Genomic DNA, 20,946 nt, shown 5'->3' with positions numbered 1-20,946 from the left:
CACACTGTTGAGAAGAGTGGCACCTGAAAAAATCCAGGAGAGCCCAACACTTGAGTTGGTCATTCATAAGGAAGAGCTCTGATGCTATTTTATGCGGTATCCTTCTGTCCTCTACCTTTAATCTAATGTCAGTGGATAGATGATGGGAGCTGGTAGGCCAGGTTTCTCTTTCCATATGAGAAACTGGTTATGGGAGCAGCTCTGTGGGATGGCTGCTGTTGGAAATGTGACCCCCACTCTTGCTCTTTTCTTCCCTGCACTCAGCTTCATGGCTTCCTTCACCTCTTTCATCATCTCTTCTGGTTAGGCAAGGCACTTGCCCCAGGGCCATCACTTTCCATATCCGCAAAATGGGAATAACACACCCATTTTTGAAAAATGCATTGAGAATTACCAGCATGAACCTCAGAACAGGAGTGGAAATTTTTGCTATTGCAGTTTTACATGCTTCTACTTGCTTTGTGACAGTGTCCCATGAGTGCTTCATAAATTCTGAGTTGCTAGGAATTACAGTCATGTTTCTGTGTGCATTGGATAGACAGGTACCAAGGCTTTCATGCCTGGTATCATTGCTGCTTCTTAAAAAGACACTTCTCATTTATATACAGAAATAATGAGACAGAAAAATATTAAAAGGATTGCCTGAAAGCTGCAGATCACTTCTGGCAGTAATTATTTATCTGTCCACCATTTTGTCTGTGTATATTTTATTCTCTCTCAGTCTATATATAACAACAAATTACTTATCAGAATCAAAGCTGCTTATTTTAAGCTTATAACACTGAACTGGTACACAAGCAAGCTGCATAGTGTAGGACATATGCACATGCTACGCTTGGTAGTCTTTTGGTGTTAATTTATTTACATGCATCTGGTTGCTTTCCTAATAGAATGGATCAGTCTTCCCTCCCAAATGAAAGAGATAATGGGAAAAGGGGTTGAGATGTTGTAATGAAAGCCAGTCTATCAGGACGTCTCTTTAGCAGAGTGGGTTAAGCATGAGTACCTTGCGTGCTGTTTCTTTCACCTGTACGGTACAAATTCTGCACTAACAATTAATTAGCATTTTACAGAGTCAACATTAACTAAATATCCTTGACATATTCCCCAAGAGAGGATAACGTCATTAACCTCTTTTATGGATAAGGAAACAATATTGAATTAGCATTTTAACTCCATTGACTTCTGTGGAGTTATTCCAGATTTACACCAGTAGAAATAACACTAACTTTAGTCCTTGATATAAGAAGTCATTTGTTCATGGTTATCTAGTCACAAAACTGCACACTCAGGATGAGTAACTGAAGACATCCACGCTTCCTTTGCTGTTATAATAAGATTTTCTGCTGATACAGCATCTATAAACCTTTATCTAGGATATTTTAAAAAACCAAACACACACCACCACTGAATCTTACATTTTTCTCCTACTTGTGTCTAGAAATAATTGTTGTGTCTAGAAAGACTTGCATCCTATGAAAATAAATGAACAACAATAATTTTTTTTATAAACTTCTACTTGCCCAGAAATGTGAATGTTTTTTCTGAGTAAATTTAACAACAGAAAAGAATAATGGGCTTCCAAAAACTGCCAATGAGCAAAGGATGTAAGTTAAAGGTCTTTTTTATGCAAATACTTCATTATATTTTGGGGGATTTCTTATTCTCTCTCTCTCTCTCTTTATATTTTTAATTGAAAGCAAAAGAACAATGGGACATCAGTTACTTCAATTTACTTATGAATATCCAGAATTCACTTTCAACTTCCAGAGTGCCATTTGAGGTCTGGAGTAATGTGGGAGTCTGCTGACTTCTCTAGACAGAATGCTCTGCAGAAATTAGGGGTCGACACTATTTCTGATAAAACAGAAAATTTTTTTGCAACCCATGTGTTCACTCCCAAATAACTGGTGGCAACAGCATTATTTCTGAGGTGGTATAACTTCAAAACGCTTAGAAATACAACTTTCATGTCTCCAGTTAAATTAATTCTGATGTATTAATTATAAAAATACTTATCTCTCATTTATAATAGACTTGCTGCAAGTGTGGGAATTAGAGCTGAAATTCAGCCTTACACAGAGGATCACTACCAAGCTTCTTCCCTAAGCCCCATTCAGTACAAGGTTAAAGTCCCACTCATTAATCTCCTGTCCTGGATTGGCCCTTACGCACTGGCCAGTGTGTCTGTATCACATCTCAGTGCTACCCTGAGAATTCAAACTCCTCTTGAAACCAGGTTAGGAGGTTACTGGACCTAAATCTTGAGTATTCCAGATGAAATAGTATCACAGCAAATATTGTCCCAATCTCCTACACCTCACTATTTATGCAGAATTTTTTTGACAACAAAGACAGCTGGGAGCTTGAAACAGCTCCAGGATAAAGTAGTTCTCCCAGTTCAGAAACAAGAATTATCAATGTCCCCTCTCTTCAGAAAGTCTCATGGCTGCCATGCTCTTCCACTGATTTTCTTTTTGGACTTGGACAGAGCAAACAAGGACTGCTCCAACTCCTTCTGTAGCCAATGGAAACAATTCAGGTTGACTTCAGTCAGATTGGTTCAGGCCCTTAATCTCCCTGAATGTACTGGAATTTGAACAAGCAACAAATACTGATACTACCAGAGAAAACAAGGATGGCATGACTATATTTCCAAACAAAAGAGATTTACAGGACAGTTGGAATTACAGCACATTTATTTTCTTTAAAGTTAATGAGTGGCTGTTGGGGTTTTAGTTTAGTCTGTTTTTTCTCTGTTAAAGGAATTTTCTCCCATATGCATGTTGCTAGGGGACAAATAGCTGTACTTAAGAAAGACAAAAGGGGAGTGGGGCGGACCTGGCTACTCCTTTGTCTATACCTGGGTGTGGGGTCAGTTCGCTCTGAACGTCCGGAGAGAGAAGCTGCAGAGAAAGGAGCTGCTGCTTCTTTCTTTTTGGCCGTTCTTTCTTCCTGCTGGAAACAACGCCGGGACCCCAAAAGCCGCTTTCCCTGCCCTGCTGGAGACCGAGCTGTGGCTGCCCTGCTCCGCTGCTGCTTCGAGCTTTCGCTACGCTGTAGCCCTGCTCGCCCTGCCTGCCTGGGCCTCCGTGGGTTTTTCCCATCTGGATACATCTCGTCTGCCACCCGGGATTTGCGTTCGTCCCTGCCATTCCAGCCTGCTGTTCCTGAGAGCCCGGGATCAACTGCCCAGCGGTTTGTGAAGCCTTTGTTCCATCCCTTCCCGGGATCCCGGGGCACCGGTGCCGCGTGTGTCCCGAGCTCGCTCCGGAGCGCCCCCTGCAGCCGCGGGGGAACCATCGCACCTGCCCTGCTCACCGGGAGCCGCCAGCGCCCCTGCCGGCTGCGAGCGGAACTGCACCCGAGGGGAAATAGCCTGACAGCCGAGAAGGCTGGCACTGGGTTTGTGATTGCTGTTACTGCCATAGTTGTTGTTGTTTTGTTTGACTGGTTATATACATATATATATATATAGTAAAGAACTGTTATTCCTATTTCCCACATCTTCGCCTAAAGGCTCTTGATTTCAAAATATAATAACTTGGAGGGAAAAGGGGTTATATCTGCCACTTCAAGGGGGGCCTCTGCCTTCCTTAGCAGACACCTGTCTTTCAAAACCGAGACAGATCTTGGCGCCCAACGTGGGGCACGAGGGCATTAAGAGATAGAGGTGAAAAAGGAATAACAGTTCCTGGATAACTTTATTTTGTGTCCTGGATATTGGAACCTTGTTAGGCAGCACTATGTGGTCTAGTTTACCCTGGTTCGGGTGGCATGTGGCCGTGGCTATATTCTTCCCCTTTGCAGCTCCTTACTTGAATATGGGTCCTCTGACTAAGGCTACCATTGCTGTTATCCAGCTTGCGTTATGGGTCGAGAAGGTGAGGAATTCATGGGTTTTTAACTTCCTCCGGAATGTGGGCACATGGATAAACAGCTATCACACACTGAGCACATGTTTTTGGGGTTATGTTAACAATGGTACCTTCTGTGAGGAAATGACACCAGGGGAAGTTTTCCCCCAACCCCTCAACCAGTTCTTTGGGCCCACCCCATCAATTTTCGAAGGGTTTAAATTCCCTCTGAATACTAACCATCTGCTGCTGATAGGCCTACTCTATTTAGCATTCAAGGATAAGTTGAGATTGGCTTGGATATCTACCCGGACACCAGCCCCAGAGACTAGAGATCCTACCCCAGAGCCTGATCCTGCCCCAGAACCTGACATGGCCCCAGAGAGTAGAGTTCCTACCCCAGAGCCTGATCCTGCCCCAGAGCCTGACACGGCCCCAGACACTAGAGATCCTACCCCAGAGCCAGAGCCTGCCACAGCCCCAGACACTAGAGATCCCGCCCCACAGACTGATACTGCCCAACAGTCCACCTCAGAAATGGACTACCCAAACTGGGTGGGGGTACTGGCAAAAGGGATGCAGGAGATGTGCCAAGAGATGGGTCAGGTGCGCCAGGGGATATGCCAGGAGATGGGTCAGGTGCGCCAGGAGATATGCCAGGAGATGGGCCAGGTGCGCAAGGAGATGTGCCAGGAGATGGGCCAGGTGCGCAAGGAGATGTGCCAGGAGATGGGCCAGGTGCGCCAGGAGATATGCCAATTGCTAAGGGAATACACCTCCTCAGCTAGTGAAAAACCCTCTCCCTGCCCCAAAGAGGGTGAGTCCGATGGTGCAGCAGTGGAACCCACGGATGTTACAACCATCCAGGCTTCAGCTGAACCACAAGGACAACCACAGCCAGCAGCAGTCGCCCCTGTGCAAAGGAGGAAGTATAAGACCAAATCAGTACGACCAGTCAATGATGATGGGCAACCAGGGCCCTCACAACCAGCAGGAGAGCCAGAGCCAGAAGTCATCACTGAGTCCCTGTCGCACGACAGTCTCCGTGCTATGCGAAACGACATTGTGCGAAGGGGGCGTGAGCCTTATACCACCTGGCTGCTTCGGGTTTGGGACCTTATGGGCACAAGTGTGCAACTGGATAGTGGTGAGGCAAGGTATCTGGGATCGTTGACCCAGGACCCAGGTGTGGACCAGATATTTGTGAGGGAGCCAGGGCCTCTCTCTCTTTGGGAGCGGCTCTTAATGAGTGTGAGAGAAAGGTTCATTCACAAAGAAAGAATGCAGGAGTATCATCATAGAATGCAGTGGAAGACACTCGAGCAAGGGATCCAACAGCTAAGAGAGGTGGCAATATTAGAGGTACTCTTTGGGAAGGATGGACAGCATGATAATGACCCCGATAAGGTCAGGTGCACAGGACAGATGATGTGGAACCTGGCAAGGCTAGGGCCATCACAATACACCACCTTCATTGCAACGATTGATGCTGACAATACCCGAGAAACAGTGGGCTCTGTTGCCAACAGGCTCAGGCATTATGACAGCATGATCAATGGCCCGCTAAAAGCTCATGTCTCTGCTGTGGTCCAGGACCTCAAAGAGGAGATGAAGGAGAAGATGGAGGAGATGAGGGAGGAGATGAGGAGGGTCAGTGTGGCACCAGTGCGAGTCACAGGCCCCCAAGTCAGAGCCCGTCGTCCCCCTGCTAGAGAGAGAGGGTACACCCCACGAGCTGAGCTGTGGTTTTTCCTGTGTGAGCATGGGGAAGACATGAGAAGGTGGGATGGGAAACCCACCTCTGCCCTGGCAGCGCGGGTGCGTGAACTCAAGGAGGGAGGCACTAACCGAGGGGGTTCCGCTAAGGTGAAAGTAGCCCCAGCCTCCCGTGACCGAGCTGCCAGGCATTACAGAAGGGAGGATGATATGTCGGATCCCCTTGAAGGTACCTCGAGCATGTACACCCAGGGAAAGAATGATAACCAGGGCTAGAGGGGCCCTGCCTCTAGCCAGGAAGAGGCACGGGAGAACCGAGTTTTCTGGACGGTGTGGATCCGATGGCCTGGCACATCAGAGCCACAAAAATATGATGCATTGGTTGATACTGGGGCACAGTGTACTTTAATGCCATCGGGACATGTGGGGGCAGAACCTGTATCCATCGCTGGGGTGACTGGGGGATCACAGCAGTTGACCCTTTTGGAAGCTGAGGTGAGCCTGACTGGGAAGGAGTGGCAAAAGCATCCGATTGTGACCGGCCCAGAGGCCCCGTGTATTCTGGGCATAGACTTCCTCCGGAATGGCTACTACAAAGACCCAAAAGGACTCAGGTGGGCATTTGGGATTGCTGCTGTGGAGGCAGAGGGCATTAGGCAATTGAACACCTTGCCTGGACTATCTGAGAATCCTTCTGCAGTTGGGCTCCTGAAAGTGGAAGAGCAACGAGTGCCAATTGCCACCTCGACAGTGCACCGCCGGCAGTATCGGACAAATCGAGATGCTGTGATCCCCATCCACAAGATGATCCGCGAGCTGGAGAGTCAAGGGGTGGTCAGCAAGACCCACTCACCCTTCAACAGCCCCATCTGGCCTGTGCGCAAGTCTGACGGGGAATGGAGATTGACTGTGGACTATCGTGCCCTGAATGAAGTGACTCCACCGTTGAGCGCTGCCGTGCCAGACATGTTGGAGCTCCAGTACGAGCTGGAGTCCAAAGCAGCAAAGTGGTACGCCACTATTGACATTGCCAATGCATTCTTCTCCATTCCTCTGGCAGCAGAGTGCAGGCCTCAGTTTGCCTTCACCTGGAGGGGTGTGCAGTACACCTGGAACCGACTGCCCCAGGGGTGGAAGCACAGTCCCACCATCTGTCATGGACTGATCCAGACTGCACTAGAAAAGGGTGAGGCTCCAGAACATCTGCAATACATTGATGACATCATTGTGTGGGGGAACACCGCAACCGAAGTGTTTGAGAAAGGAGAGAGAATAATTCAAATTCTCCTGCAAGCTGGTTTTGCCATCAAGAAGAGCAAGGTCAAGGGACCTGCCCGAGAGATCCAGTTCCTGGGAGTAAAGTGGCAAGATGGACGACGTCAGATTCCCATTGAGGTCATCAATAAGATCACAGCAATGTCTCCGCCGACCAACAAGAAGGAAACACAAGCTTTCCTAGGTGCTATAGGTTTCTGGAGGATGCACATTCCCGAGTACAGCCAGATCGTGAGTCCTCTCTACCTGGTTACCCGCAAGAAGAATGATTTCCACTGGGGCCCTGAACAGCAGCAGGCCTTCGCCCAGATCAAACAGGAAATTGCTCACGCCGTAGCCCTTGGCCCAGTCAGGACAGGACCAGAGGTGAAGAACGTGCTCTACTCTGCAGCCGGGAACAAGGGTCTATCCTGGAGCCTCTGGCAGAAGGTGCCTGGTGAGACTCGGGGCCGACCACTGGGATTCTGGAGCCGAAGCTACAGAGGGTCTGAAGCCAACTACACTCCCACAGAGAAGGAAATCCTGGCAGCTTATGAAGGAGTCCAGGCTGCCTCAGAAGTAATCGGCACAGAGGCACAACTCCTCCTGGCACCCCGACTACCGGTGCTGGGGTGGATGTTCAAAGGAAAGATTCCCTCCACGCATCACGCCACCGACGCTACTTGGAGCAAATGGATTGCCCTCATCACGCAGCGCGCCCGAATTGGAAACCCAAGTCGCCCTGGGATCTTGGAAATAATTACGAACTGGCCGGAAGGTGAGACTTTTGGGTTATCTTCTGAAGAAGAAGAGGAGCAGGTGACACGTGCCGAAGAAGCCCCACCATATAACGAGCTACCAGAGAGTGAAAGACAATACGCCCTCTTCACCGATGGTTCCTGCCGAATTGTAGGCGCTAGCCGGAAATGGAAAGCCGCTGTATGGAGCCCCACACGACAAGTTGCACAGGCTACTGAAGGAGAAGGTGGATCGAGCCAATTTGCTGAGCTCAAAGCTGTCCAATTAGCTCTGGACATAGCTGAAAGAGAGAAGTGGCCAAAGCTCTACCTCTACACTGATTCATGGATGGTAGCCAATGCTCTGTGGGGTTGGCTGGAAAGGTGGAATAAGGCAAACTGGCAGCGCAGAGGAAAACCAATCTGGGCTGCTGAAGAGTGGAAAGACATTGCCACTCGGGTAGAGAAGCTATCCGTGAAGGTCCGTCATGTAGATGCTCACATCCCCAAGAGCCGGGCTAATGAAGAACATCGTAGCAACAAACAGGTAGATCAGGCTGCGAAAATAGAGGTGTCCCAGATAGACTTGGATTGGCAACATAAAGGAGAACTGTTCCTAGCTCGATGGGCCCATGATGCCTCAGGTCATCAGGGCAGAGATGCCACCTATAAGTGGGCACGAGACCGAGGGGTGGATCTAACCATGGACAGTATCTCCCAGGTGATCCATGATTGTGAGACATGCGCTGCGATCAAGCAGGCCAAGCGGGTGAAGCCTCTGTGGTATGGCGGGCGATGGTCCAAATACAAGTATGGGGAGGCCTGGCAGATTGATTACATCACACTGCCTCAAACCCGCCAAGGCAAGCGCTATGTGCTCACAATGGTAGAAGCCACCACTGGGTGGCTGGAGACCTACCCTGTGCCTCACGCTACTGCCCGGAACACCATCCTGGGCCTGGAAAAGCAAGTCCTTTGGAGGCATGGCACCCCTGAGAGAATCGAGTCTGACAATGGGACTCATTTCAAGAACAGCCTTATAAACACCTGGGCTAGAGAACATGGCATAGAGTGGGTGTACCACATCCCTTACCATGCACCAGCAGCTGGGAAGGTTGAGCGGTGTAATGGACTGCTTAAAACCACCTTGAAGGCACTGGGTGGGGGGACTTTCAAAAACTGGGAGATGCATTTAGCAAGAGCCACCTGGTTAGTTAACACTCGAGGTTCCACCAGCCGAGCAGGCCCTGCCCAATCTGAACCCCTACAAACAACAGACGGGGATAAGGTTCCAGTGGTGCACATGAGAGGTATGCTTGGAAAAACTGTTTGGGTAAAGTCTGCCTTGAGCAAAGACAAACCCATCCGTGGGGTTGTTTTTGCTCAGGGACCAGGCTGCACCTGGTGGGTGATGCAAAAGGATGGAGAGACCCGATGCTTACCTCAAGGGGACCTTGTTTTAGGGTGAACTACCCATGGCTCTGTACTTGTATCAGTACCAGCATGTATATTTGTATATAATTTGGGTAATGCATAGACTTATATGGTTAAAAAAGTTAAGTTTCATGTAACATGTTAGTATGGGAAAAAATTCGGGGTGGATAATGTTGGGGTTTTAGTTTAGTCTGTTTTTTCTCTGTTAAAGGAATTTTCTCCCATATGCATGTTGCTAGGGGACAAATAGCTGTACTTAAGAAAGACAAAAGGGGAGTGGGGCGGACCTGGCTACTCCTTTGTCTATACCTGGGTGTGGGGTCAGTTCGCTCTGAACGTCCGGAGAGAGAAGCTGCAGAGAAAGGAGCTGCTGCTTCTTTCTTTTTGGCCGTTCTTTCTTCCTGCTGGAAACAACGCCGGGACCCCAAAAGCCGCTTTCCCTGCCCTGCTGGAGACCGAGCTGTGGCTGCCCTGCTCCGCTGCTGCTTCGAGCTTTCGCTACGCTGTAGCCCTGCTCGCCCTGCCTGCCTGGGCCTCCGTGGGTTTTTCCCATCTGGATACATCTCGTCTGCCACCCGGGATTTGCGTTCGTCCCTGCCATTCCAGCCTGCTGTTCCTGAGAGCCCGGGATCAACTGCCCAGCGGTTTGTGAAGCCTTTGTTCCATCCCTTCCCGGGATCCCGGGGCACCGGTGCCGCGTGTGTCCCGAGCTCGCTCCGGAGCGCCCCCTGCAGCCGCGGGGGAACCATCGCACCTGCCCTGCTCACCGGGAGCCGCCAGCGCCCCTGCCGGCTGCGAGCGGAACTGCACCCGAGGGGAAATAGCCTGACAGCCGAGAAGGCTGGCACTGGGTTTGTGATTGCTGTTACTGCCATAGTTGTTGTTGTTTTGTTTGACTGGTTATATACATATATATATATATAGTAAAGAACTGTTATTCCTATTTCCCACATCTTCGCCTAAAGGCTCTTGATTTCAAAATATAATAACTTGGAGGGAAAAGGGGTTATATCTGCCACTTCAAGGGGGGCCTCTGCCTTCCTTAGCAGACACCTGTCTTTCAAAACCGAGACAGTGGCATGATCCAATAATAGTTGTATCTTATGCTTTTCATAAAGATCTCAAGGCATTTCATAATCAATTAACAGCTCAAGCACATCATCATTACAGAACATTTTGCAATAAACCATTAGGAATTAATGTAGACTGAGCTTTCCATCATCACTAAACAAACCGCTACACAGCTAGGATCCATGCCAAGCAGGCTTTGAATTTTTTTAATGAAGATTATACATTCCCTGCAAGCATAGGATAAGTCCCTGTGCCAGGACTTTCTATTTGCCTCCTCCCCACCACCTGCAAATTTTTTTGTTTAACCATTTCTCTGTACTTTGGTGAGATTAACAGAATCCAGTGCTCTGTGCTGCATTAACTTCAATTCAGATATTTAGGACAAGATGGTTCATAGTAAATGCAATAGGAAGGAGTTATACTCCTGGATTGAAAATCAGTCCCTACAGCAATTTCATGTATTTCCGAAGTATTCCTTAACAAATCTGTGGGTAAAAATTCCAAATAAACTTTTGTTACCTCCTCACAAGTCTTGCTACTCCTATTTTTTCTGTTTAATAATTCTGGATATATCCCTACCTCCTCAGATTAAACATAGTGAAGAGGGAGACAGCACCTATGTAGGTTTTTCCAAGCTGTTGTCAGACCTAGAAATTAACTGCCTGGCCCTCACAGGTATTTTAGGGCAGCAGTAATGCAATTAGGCTCTTTATATTCCAGAGCTAATGTCTGGATCTAAAATTCAAGCTTGCACCTTCAACAGCTCCCTCGCCTGGGATGAGCAGGCTATTCCTTCTCCACCTGAAGTACTCTGCTTCCCCCACTGATCTGCCCAGCAACAGTTTGTCCCTTCGTATCTGCAGCAACAGTCTCGTGTAAGCATCGTGCTCTGAGATCAGCTGCAGCAATTTATGGTATGATTTACAAGGGAAAAAAAAAAAAAGCTGCTTCTTCAAAGATTCAACTCTTCAGACATCTGACTTTTGGCCCCCACCTGACAGCATCACACAGGGTGTAACTTCTAAGCTGTTTAAGCGAGACATGTTTTTGTTTCACAAAGACAGCACACAGTCTATGATTAATCTTTTGCATGAGAGACATGGCAGTTTCCCCACTGTTATGCAAGACAATATGGTTTGATTGCTTCTGCCTCCTGTCAAGCCTCCAACTGGAAATGTGTATTACGAAATGAAGTACAGTAAAACAGATAACATACTGAGGCAGTTAAAACAGTCCTGGAGTAATTAAGGATCTGTATCTGTACTAGAAACAAAATAAGCCCGCTGTTTGGTTTGATTAACACTGCAGGATTGTAAGGCTACCAGTGACACATCTCCATATGAAGTAGATGTGAGAGTCCAAGAGTTGTCCCAGTGGGAAGATGTGAGAGTCGAAGAGATGTACAAATTAGAAGATGAGAGATACCAAGAGCTGTCCCAGTGTGTAGGTAAGAGATCCCAAGAACTGCCCTAATGGGGAGATGTGAGAGTCCAAGAGCGGTCCCAAAGGGAAGTCAGCAGACCAGAGGCTACAATTCTGGAAGTACAGGGGTTGCACACTGCAGGTTCCAGCCAGTTCCAGCCAGTTCCAGCTCATTCCAGCCTGTTCTGCTCTTGTTGAGTGTGGCCCTTTGTGATAGAGGAGTGGCCCAGCCACTCCATTACATCCGAACTTCACAACAGTGTCCTGCACACTCACAGGCTGTAACAGTGCCCTGCACACTTGCACACTGCCCTAAAAGCAGGAAAGTTTGACAGTAAAAGGTGCACACTGGGAATATTTGATTTATTTAAGGGTTTTAAAGAAAATTTCTCCCCCGAGCAGAAACAGGAAGAGAAAACTGTTCTTGCAGCAGCTATAGCAGCAAGTTATATAGTGACAGGTCACTATATTTTTGCTAATATGTATTGGATTGTTATTAGGCACTTAGAGCTGTGGCAAATGCAGCAACAACAAAGACTGAATGCTAGCGGCAGAAAAAATCTAGCAGCAACTGACTATATAAAACATGAGGAATTCCTCCTGTGCATGGCACATTGAAAGAAAAAGCCAAGAGCTCATTGTTTCCCTGCACCAAAAAAGATTACGTGCTGCCTAGAAGAGCAGTACTGAACTGCGACTTGTTCTTATTTATAGCGTATCATGCAACCCAATAAAAAAAATCAAACCAAACAACCTGCTCTGTTCCAGATGGCTCAGAACACAAGCAATGGAGTGAAACTTCCAGGCATCTGATCCATCAGTTCTGTTCTTTTGCCCTCAGCACCCTGTAACCTTATAGGGATTGGTCCCCTTCCGTGTCCAGCTGCACTTTTTACTCTCAAAAAGAGTCATTATTTCCTGAGTCTTTTGCAAATAATGGTTCCTCTTCTTTGGAGAAGAAATGCAGTATGTGCAGAACTGTTAAATTATACCCATAGCTGTGCAGTCTATGCAGTATATGTGAAAAATGGGGAAAGGGTGGAAAGGTGGAAGCATAGAGTCCCATTGGCTTCAAATGGGATACATGACAATAAAGGGGAAAAAACCCCTTCAAGAAGATCAAGGAAAAATGATTGAAACTATTCTCTCCAAAAGATATACTCCTCTCTTTCTTTTCCCTCCTGCTAATCATGCCTTGTCCTGTATGCAGCCTCATCTCTCTTTCCAATGAGGGAGATACTCATGCAGCTCAAACTGAGAGTATTCTTACGATGTCTCCCAAAGTGAGTGTATCAATTGACCCAACTTATCATCTGGAGATGGCTGTGCATGAGCCAGCCCCAGCTTTCTGAGCTGTCAGTTGAGTGATGCTCATTGCTGTCAAGCTCGGCAAAGCCAGCCCGTTCCCAGTGGTCAGCTGCAGAGTGATGGAGCCGATGCAGACTTCCAGCAGTAGCTTTCCCAAAGAGCTGCTGCTTCATTCCCCTTGTGCCACAGCAAATGTGGGGGCTGCTCTACCCTCATTCCTTCTGCTTGATCAAAAACCAAACCACTGCAGCCATTATTTCTAAATAATGGCTAACTCCAAAGGAAGGCATACTAGTACCAGCCGTGATCTTGTGACCAGTGTACTGCTACCAAACTGCTTTGGATTAGGTTCAAGGCTGAGCTCTTCTGGGCCTGCTGGATGCTCCTGATAAGTGTTTTTACTAACAACTCACTGATAAGGATTCGAGTTTGAATGCAGCCCAGGACAGAAGTGCCCCAGTTACTTCACTTGTCTTAAAGGTTTAAACTTGTTTTCCTATGGAAGTGCCATAATGTCAAAGTTATAGAGCACTCTGAACGTCTGTCCCACCATCTCTGCTGAAGCTGTTCCCCTCTATGTAGAATAATTGATATTCACAGGGACCTGAGAGAGCATGACTTGTGATTAAGGGGGGGACTAGAGAGGGAGCGGGGTTTCTTGTCTGTTCTCCAGGGAGTATATGAGCTTTAATTTACTAATTATGCTATGGAAAACTTAGGATGAATGCTAAGCAGACAATGCACAATGACAGACACTTAAATTTGCCCATAACACTACGTGGAGATGAACAGCTGTGGCAGAGGAGCATCTTTACCACTCACTTCTCCTATGTAGATCACAATTGGATTCCAGTGCCTTTTGAAGGGATTTCAAACTGTGATCAGTGAGACAATCTGGGATAATCCACAATTTTGCAGGATCAAGTGCAACCCAAACAGGTGTAGTGCAGTGGAGCAACTTCTCTAACTACAAGTAAAGGGGAAGAACCAACATCTCCATGCTCCTTGGATGCATGTTCCATTGTTCCTGGGCAACAATGTCAGGATATGTTAAACTTCAGTAGGTTTCTAAGATGAAGTGAAACCTATTTAAAGTTGTTGGGGTGTTTTTTTTAGTGAGCTTAGCACTTAACACTTGGCAAAAAGAATTAATCCAGTCTCCAGAAACTAGAAGATTCCCATTGATTTCAGAGGGTCACAGATATAACTCCAAACCAACAATCGTAATTTTTAAGAATTGTTGATAAACTAGACTAGTCACACTTTTTAACATATTGTTTGGAAAGCACCGTTTCTACAGAAGTGGGGGGTTATGTGAAATTATCAATGTCAAAACAATTTCTATTAGTAAATAGTAAAAACCTTCCTCTTTCCATATTCTCCAAATTAGAAATGTTTAACCTCAAAATGGTTTGCCATTTAGTGATGAAACTCGTATAAAAAAATTAAATCAAAACAAAACATTTGGAATAGAGTAAGGTAAAACATGAGAAGTCATCTAGAAATTTTTTTTAATTTAAAAATTTAGTAGAGATAATTTTCACCCCACTCACCTCCCTGCCCCTTGAAACCTTTGTCCCACTTGGAATAAGGAAAACTTCTGTCCCACTGGGAATAAGAAAAGTTTATTTCACAGGCGTAAAAAAATATTTACTAGCTGTACCAAATAACCTACTGTGTCTCAGAGCTGTAAATATAGTTTGCAAATCTTGCATCTGTTTTTTGGTTACAGTGAGGGTAAGAAATCTGTGTAGGTAAGTCAGGTTTTCCATGACAACAGTGTGTACTTCTACATTTCTAGCTACTGGTGGTTCTTGAAAACACAAGAATAAAAGCAGAAAGAAAGAAAACCTTGAAAAAAACAATCCAGCAAGACTCTCAAAAGACAGAATTAGGTAATAATTCGGTAATGTATTGAGTAACTGAGCTTGTTCAAGTAGGTAATTGTATTAGCATTGACTCAGTGTAACCATCTCTCTTTCATAAATGAATGCTTTGCATGACTGGTTTTCTGTGTGTATAAATGCATTGGATTTTTTCTTGTTACTGAATTTTATAGGAAAAAAACCCAGCTACATAGATGGAGGTGAAGAGAACTAATCTCTAATATTTTGTATGAGAGGAAGTATCAAACATACGTAGCAGTGAATCCAAAAGTGACTAGAGATTATATAATACCTGCTAGGGTGTATAATCATGTTTATCTCCACTGGGAAAAGATCCAAAGCCAGAACTCCCAATCTGAAGCCATCAGGAATGAACTATTTCAAATACCCCCACCCCTGACTGTGGGCTTCTGTGTGGGTCCAGTTTCAAAATAGAATTTCATGCCCACCCCAGCTTGGTGAGATTGCTCCCGTAGTCCCTCATGCTGAGTAGCACCTACTCATGGAAGTTACTAGACTGAAGAAGAAGGGGATAAGAGTATCTCCCCTCTTCACTTCTCGCAACACTGAAAAAAAAAAGAAAAAAAAAAAAAAGAAGTGCAATATATATCTTTGCATTACAAGTACAGAACCTTGAGGGCAACAAAAAAGAAAAGTTATGAATTTGGCCTTTGGGATCCAAGTAACTGAATTATTAAGAATGTCCACAGATACAATATTAGATATTATATTCATGGATACAATGTGGAGAAAGACTTTGGAATTGAGCCCAGAAAGAACTGCTGATACAAGACAGTTCCTTATGCTTCTCCTAAAATCCCCAAGTCTGATATTAATAAATAAAAGGGGTTTGGGGCTGGAATTAAACCTGCATAGTTTTATGAGGAACAGGTCTTTACTGCCTAGTTCAATCTGCATGGCAGTATAACTCTCAGACTCGGCGCAAGCTTTCAAGAAATGTGGTAGTTGGGAAAGTCTCTACAGTCAAGTTACAAACTTCTTTTCAGTGGCAGGTCAACAGGAACCAAACATTCTCTTTTTATCATGTATGAAAATGTTTTATAGTGACATCATCAGTGATATTAGTGGAACCCATCTGCAGCCAGAATCTATTCCACTCCTCCACCCAAGTGTAAGTATAAACCTCCAACCCCTCCTTTCTGACAGAAACATATAAATTCACCTATGACTGATCTCTCTTCCTTAGGCCCAAAGCAGGGTTGTGAACAAGACATTCCAGCCAGCCAGTGTGAAATCTTCACCCTCTCTAGCCACCAGTCCATGCTATCCAGCATCTCACTTTTGATGGGTTTGGTGGAGGAAAAGATAGATAAAAGCACATCTGGCCAGTTTTGCCCAGGCAAGTGAGAGGGCGAGGAAGAGAAAACTTCCTAATCACTTCACGAAATCATCTGAAGCCCTGAGAGATGAAATTTAATTACACATATTAGTGTAATGCAGAACTATAAGTACTATTAGCAAAGTAAGGACTATGAGCACAATTCTGCTCACTATGCCACGATCCACAAAGAAAGGAAACTCTTCGCAGATTCATGGTTCCTGAAATCAAAAGGAGCTACAATGTTTCCAGCCCATAATCTCAGTACAGGGGCTGTAAATTTCTTATAGATGATTTAAGCATATTTTGTAAAAAAGATATCAACTCTTACTTTGAAAAAAGCAAAGTACAGTGATCCACCGCTTCCTTGTGAAAGCACCCTACTGTTTAATTATTCCCACAGATTGCACTTTATTTCAAGGTTGAATCTATCCCACTCTGCTTTTGCAATGTCATCAAACGTGAAGGCCCATCACAAAGAATTATAGTGACATACATTTATGTCAAAAAAGCACAGAACCCATCTCTACACTAAACTTGCTAAGCACAAAGCTGCATAATCGTGGTATGTGATTTTCTTATGTTATCTGGAGATACCCAGACTCCCTTTAATTGTATTATTTTACTTCCAGAGTCACTGTAAGGTGATCAACAAGGAAGCAGGAGGAAGCAGAGGGCTCTGTTATGTGCCAGAGAGAATGAAGGGCAGGCTGTAAACAATATCTATGTGCCAAATGCTACTGAATCTTTCAACAGATCATTGAGCAGCCAACAGCTCTGGTCTGGAAATACACTGATTGTTTAGGGAAAAGTCCACAACCAAACTGGTCCTTTGGATATCTGTCTGTTATGATTTTGGAAAAACACAAAATAGCTCACAGCATTAGTACATTTATATACATAAGGGAAGTAAATTATCTGCTGGAATTCATGGAGATGCACATTAACTTTAAAAACTAAAGCTTTTTACACAGAAGTTCCTCCAAAACATTTTGTCCTCTAACATCAACAGCAACAGAAGAAGCTGATGGCTGGTGTGAGAATCTTAATTGAAGTGACAGCAAGACTTTGCCAGTTAAGTATATTTTTATGTCAAGAAGAAAAAATAGAAAATGTCAAGCTATACCTAAAAGTAACTACAAGCATGTAAGCTAATAAAATTAGTTTGCACTTCATTCTTTAAAAGTCTCAGCTCTTCCTGTAAATAGTCAACTTCCTCCGATTCCTAAAAGATCAATAAGAGTTGAAAGCATTTAGTAACTCGCAGGAAGTTGCTCAGCACTGCGCCATGGTGTTTAAAGTGCAGAGTTTGAGAGTCTGGCTGGTATGACAGGTTCTTCAGAGAGAGACATCTTCAAACAAAGAAGATCCTTTCTCAAGCGTAAGTCTTCGGGGATTCACTGTAAGTCACATAGCTGTTAACACATTCAGGTTGATTGAATGTGAGAATGTTATATGTAGACATCAACTTTCAAAATGGTTGTGATTGAGAGAGCTGCAGGTGTTGCTTTTGTAAACTTCATAGAGTTCAGTGCCAAAAGAGGACACAGCGTGAAAAATTATAAGCAGATCAACTAAAGCATTTTTTTCAATAGAATGTACAGAAGAAAGCCTTGTCACCATCTGTGACTTATCTCTCTACTTCTGTAAAACATGGTACAGATGTAACTGTCTAGTCTGACTTTTAGTCACAATATTTAGCTACCTGAAAGATAATGAGACACTATCTATTTCTCCTTGTTCAGTCTTCCCAGTTTTGGAACTGTGAGCCTTTGAAAACAGATGACATACTCAATTACTATCAAGTAAATTTTTTATCTGTCATTTTATCACTTGTGACAGTGGATGAAATGTAAAAAGACTAAACTTGCACTACAGAATTAGCCTGCAAAATATACTGGTGTGTATCCAACACACAAAATATAAATTATATCTCAGAAGTTTCTGAAAAATTGTTATGGTTTTCAGGTAAGATCAGCCTGTTCTGGTGATGACACATTTCTGTAATGTCTTTCAGAACGTTACATATCATGTTCTGCTTAAAAAGGAATTTTGAAGTCCAAGAGTTCTGCTGTGATCTGGAGTACTAGGGAAAAAGATAGTGTCTTAGCGTGTGTTAGTCTTAGCTTCAAATGTTTATAGATCAGATTTTCTCCTTTTATAAATCAATATAATTCAATGGAGCTATGCCAAGTTAACACCAGCAGATGAATTTAGTCTTTTGTTTTCTATCAAAACTCACATCTGCTTCTAAAGGTTATTTTAGGCTTTACGCTGGGCAAACTGTTGTGACTGTGAAAGTGTTATTCAGGTTTCAGAAAAAGGAGTTCTTCAGGATGGTGACACTGCAAACCAGCTTCTTCTACCTTGTCAGTATGACCCAGCTGTCTGTTTGAAGAGCTTTTTCCATAATTTGTAATGTCAGAAGAAAGTACTGTTGATCATTTACTTTGGCTTTCTGTACGTATAGAAGTCATCATAATTTCTGGGCCCAAATCAGGAAAGCATCCTGTCTCAATTTAGACATTATTAATACTGACAATTTTTCAGGATGTATATAACTTTCCCTATTTATTTGCTTTCATGCTTTTAATCTCAGTGTGAAAATGTTGAGCTTTACCTTTAGTTGAACAGTCTATTCCTAGGATCTCGTTCCATACATGGTTACTTCCAGTCCACAGCTGCTCTGCTCCTTAAAGCACCTCTTTGATATACTTGTTCTAACACAGACTGAGCTCCAAAGATCTCCTCTCCAGAGGAGAGGGAGCATTATAGTCTCCGAGACAGTTCAGTGAGTGACATCTGTCATGAAGCAATCACTGAAACCACAGACTAAAGCCATGTGGATTTTTCATTTTTCTAAGACTACCAAACTACTTTCTAGTAATAACTAATGGTCACTTGTGTTCTGAGGTAGCTGCTGAGCTAGAAAAGAAGGCATTCATTACCCATCACCTCAGGTACCACTGTTACCAGGACATAAAAATTTCTTATCTTTCAGTACTGAGATTACTCAGTTTGTCTTTGACTTCAGTGGCAACAGAGAAATATCATAAGATGGAATTAATCTCACCCTGCTTTAAATGTCTAAATCTGATCTACTTCTTATGTGCTTTTTATAGACAGAAAAAAATAAATAGGCACTTTCATGGCACCTCTGTCCCACACAAAGCTTGACAGATCTGAGTGTTAGAGGTAACTGTGAGATTTCCGTGTTGAATCTCATGAGAGAAAGAAGACTCCAATGATAACATTTAGGGGAAGTCTCACAGGAGATTGATATGAACAGAAAATACAGAAAACAAGAATGCAGAGTATATCTAAAGCAAGTGTGGAACCAAAAAGAAGTCAGAAAGGCAAAGGAGTTCTTGGAAGGCAAAGACACCAGCAAAACCCAGGGGTGCAGCAGCACAGAAGTGGAAAGTATCTGTGCTGTGGCTCTGCCACTCGTTGGAGAAAAAGTCCAAAACTGCCAGAGACTGTAAAAATCACAAATCCAAAGAGTCTTGGCAAACAATGTTTGTTTCTTACTGTCACAACATATTTTGCCAATTGGGAAGGATATAATCTGTAAGGTTTTTCCACTGTAAGTTCTCACAGAAGGAAATAATATTCAAGCGAAAGGGCCCTGTAAATCTACAGGTATATGAACCCATTCAATTATATTTTGTATCTGAATTTGTAAGGAACACCACAGTTACTGCACTTCAGTTGCACTTTATGTGTGATTTTTTTTCTTGTTCTCTCCATACATGCACATATGTAAAACCATAAGTATTTATTAAAAGACTAAGCTGCTACTGTCACAGAAGTAGGATACAACAAAAGGACAAAATACTGAATTTGGCAATAGCACTTCCCATGCTTTTGCAGTACTGCATAAAATAAATCTATAAATTCTGAGCAGGTTTAGGGGGAGATTACTGCACACTGATAGCTCAAACTGAAGAGATTTTTTTTTTTCTACCTTAAGAATAAATAACAAAGATTATAATCCTGACAGCAGATTTTTACACCTATATCCAAGGACATGTAGGTTTATTAAAGAACAGTGCAATGTCTTAAAATGTGAACCAAACCTTTTACTGAGCTTTACTGCAGACTCCACTGCTGCAATCAATACTCCGAACAGCCCTATTTTTCTTGGACAAAAGACATACATATATCCGATATTTGAGGAAGCCAGATGAATAAATCAATAGCTAAACAAAAATGTACTTAATCATATCTGTTCTGGACAGATGCAGGTTGGAAAACCTATATGGCCCATGTACTGTCTTCTGCTTAAAGCTTAGAAAGGAATCTATGTTTCCTAAATGGCAACATCCTGTTGCTGGGCATCTCTGAAGCTGGAGTGATCATAGCAGCAAGTAACTGTGTGCCTGCCAGCATTAGACAGATCTACTGCTCACACTTAAGTTTAGGTAGAGTTTGTTGTTGGAGTACTTTAGCATACATATATAACTTAATAACCAACAAATTACGAACTTTGTAAGTTTAACAGCTTTCCTGGAATATGTAGCAAAGATTCACACATTCACTTTAACCTTAAATCGACTTGGCTGCATTTTCTTACTTAGAGTCAGCCCAAGGAGGAATTTAATATACACACATAATTTATCTTTCCCTGATGGTTTTAAGCGGTGACCATTATTGGACATTTCTCATGGCACTGCAAGTGATCATTAAACATACATAATAGCCCTACTAAATGAGTAGATAGCTCTAATGCCAACATTTTTCGTGTTCGAAGGTACATTTGTGCATAGAGTGGCTGCTATGCTTAAAGGTGCCCCTTTACTTGACATTACATAATAAAGCCCGTTGAGATAACCACAGTGCGAGAGATGTTTTAGAAAAACACAATTTTATTTCTTCTCTGCTTTAGCCCTAAGCGGTTCAGCATTATTCGAGCATCAGCA

The 20,946-nt window shown here is 44.0% G+C and overlaps 1 protein-coding gene across 1 annotated transcript in view; it reads right to left on the bottom strand.

Moving 5' to 3' along the window:
• Positions 1-20,946, bottom strand: part of CEP295 (centrosomal protein 295) — a 75,624-nt gene that overhangs the window by 53,793 nt on the left and 885 nt on the right. The window lies entirely within an intron of this gene.

Source organism: Corvus moneduloides, chromosome 2 (genome assembly GCF_009650955.1).
Source record: "Corvus moneduloides isolate bCorMon1 chromosome 2, bCorMon1.pri, whole genome shotgun sequence".
NCBI classification, from domain to species: domain Eukaryota; kingdom Metazoa; phylum Chordata; class Aves; order Passeriformes; family Corvidae; genus Corvus; species Corvus moneduloides.
The sequence above is the reverse complement of the archived record's forward strand: the minus strand, read 5'-3'. Positions and strand labels throughout refer to the sequence as shown.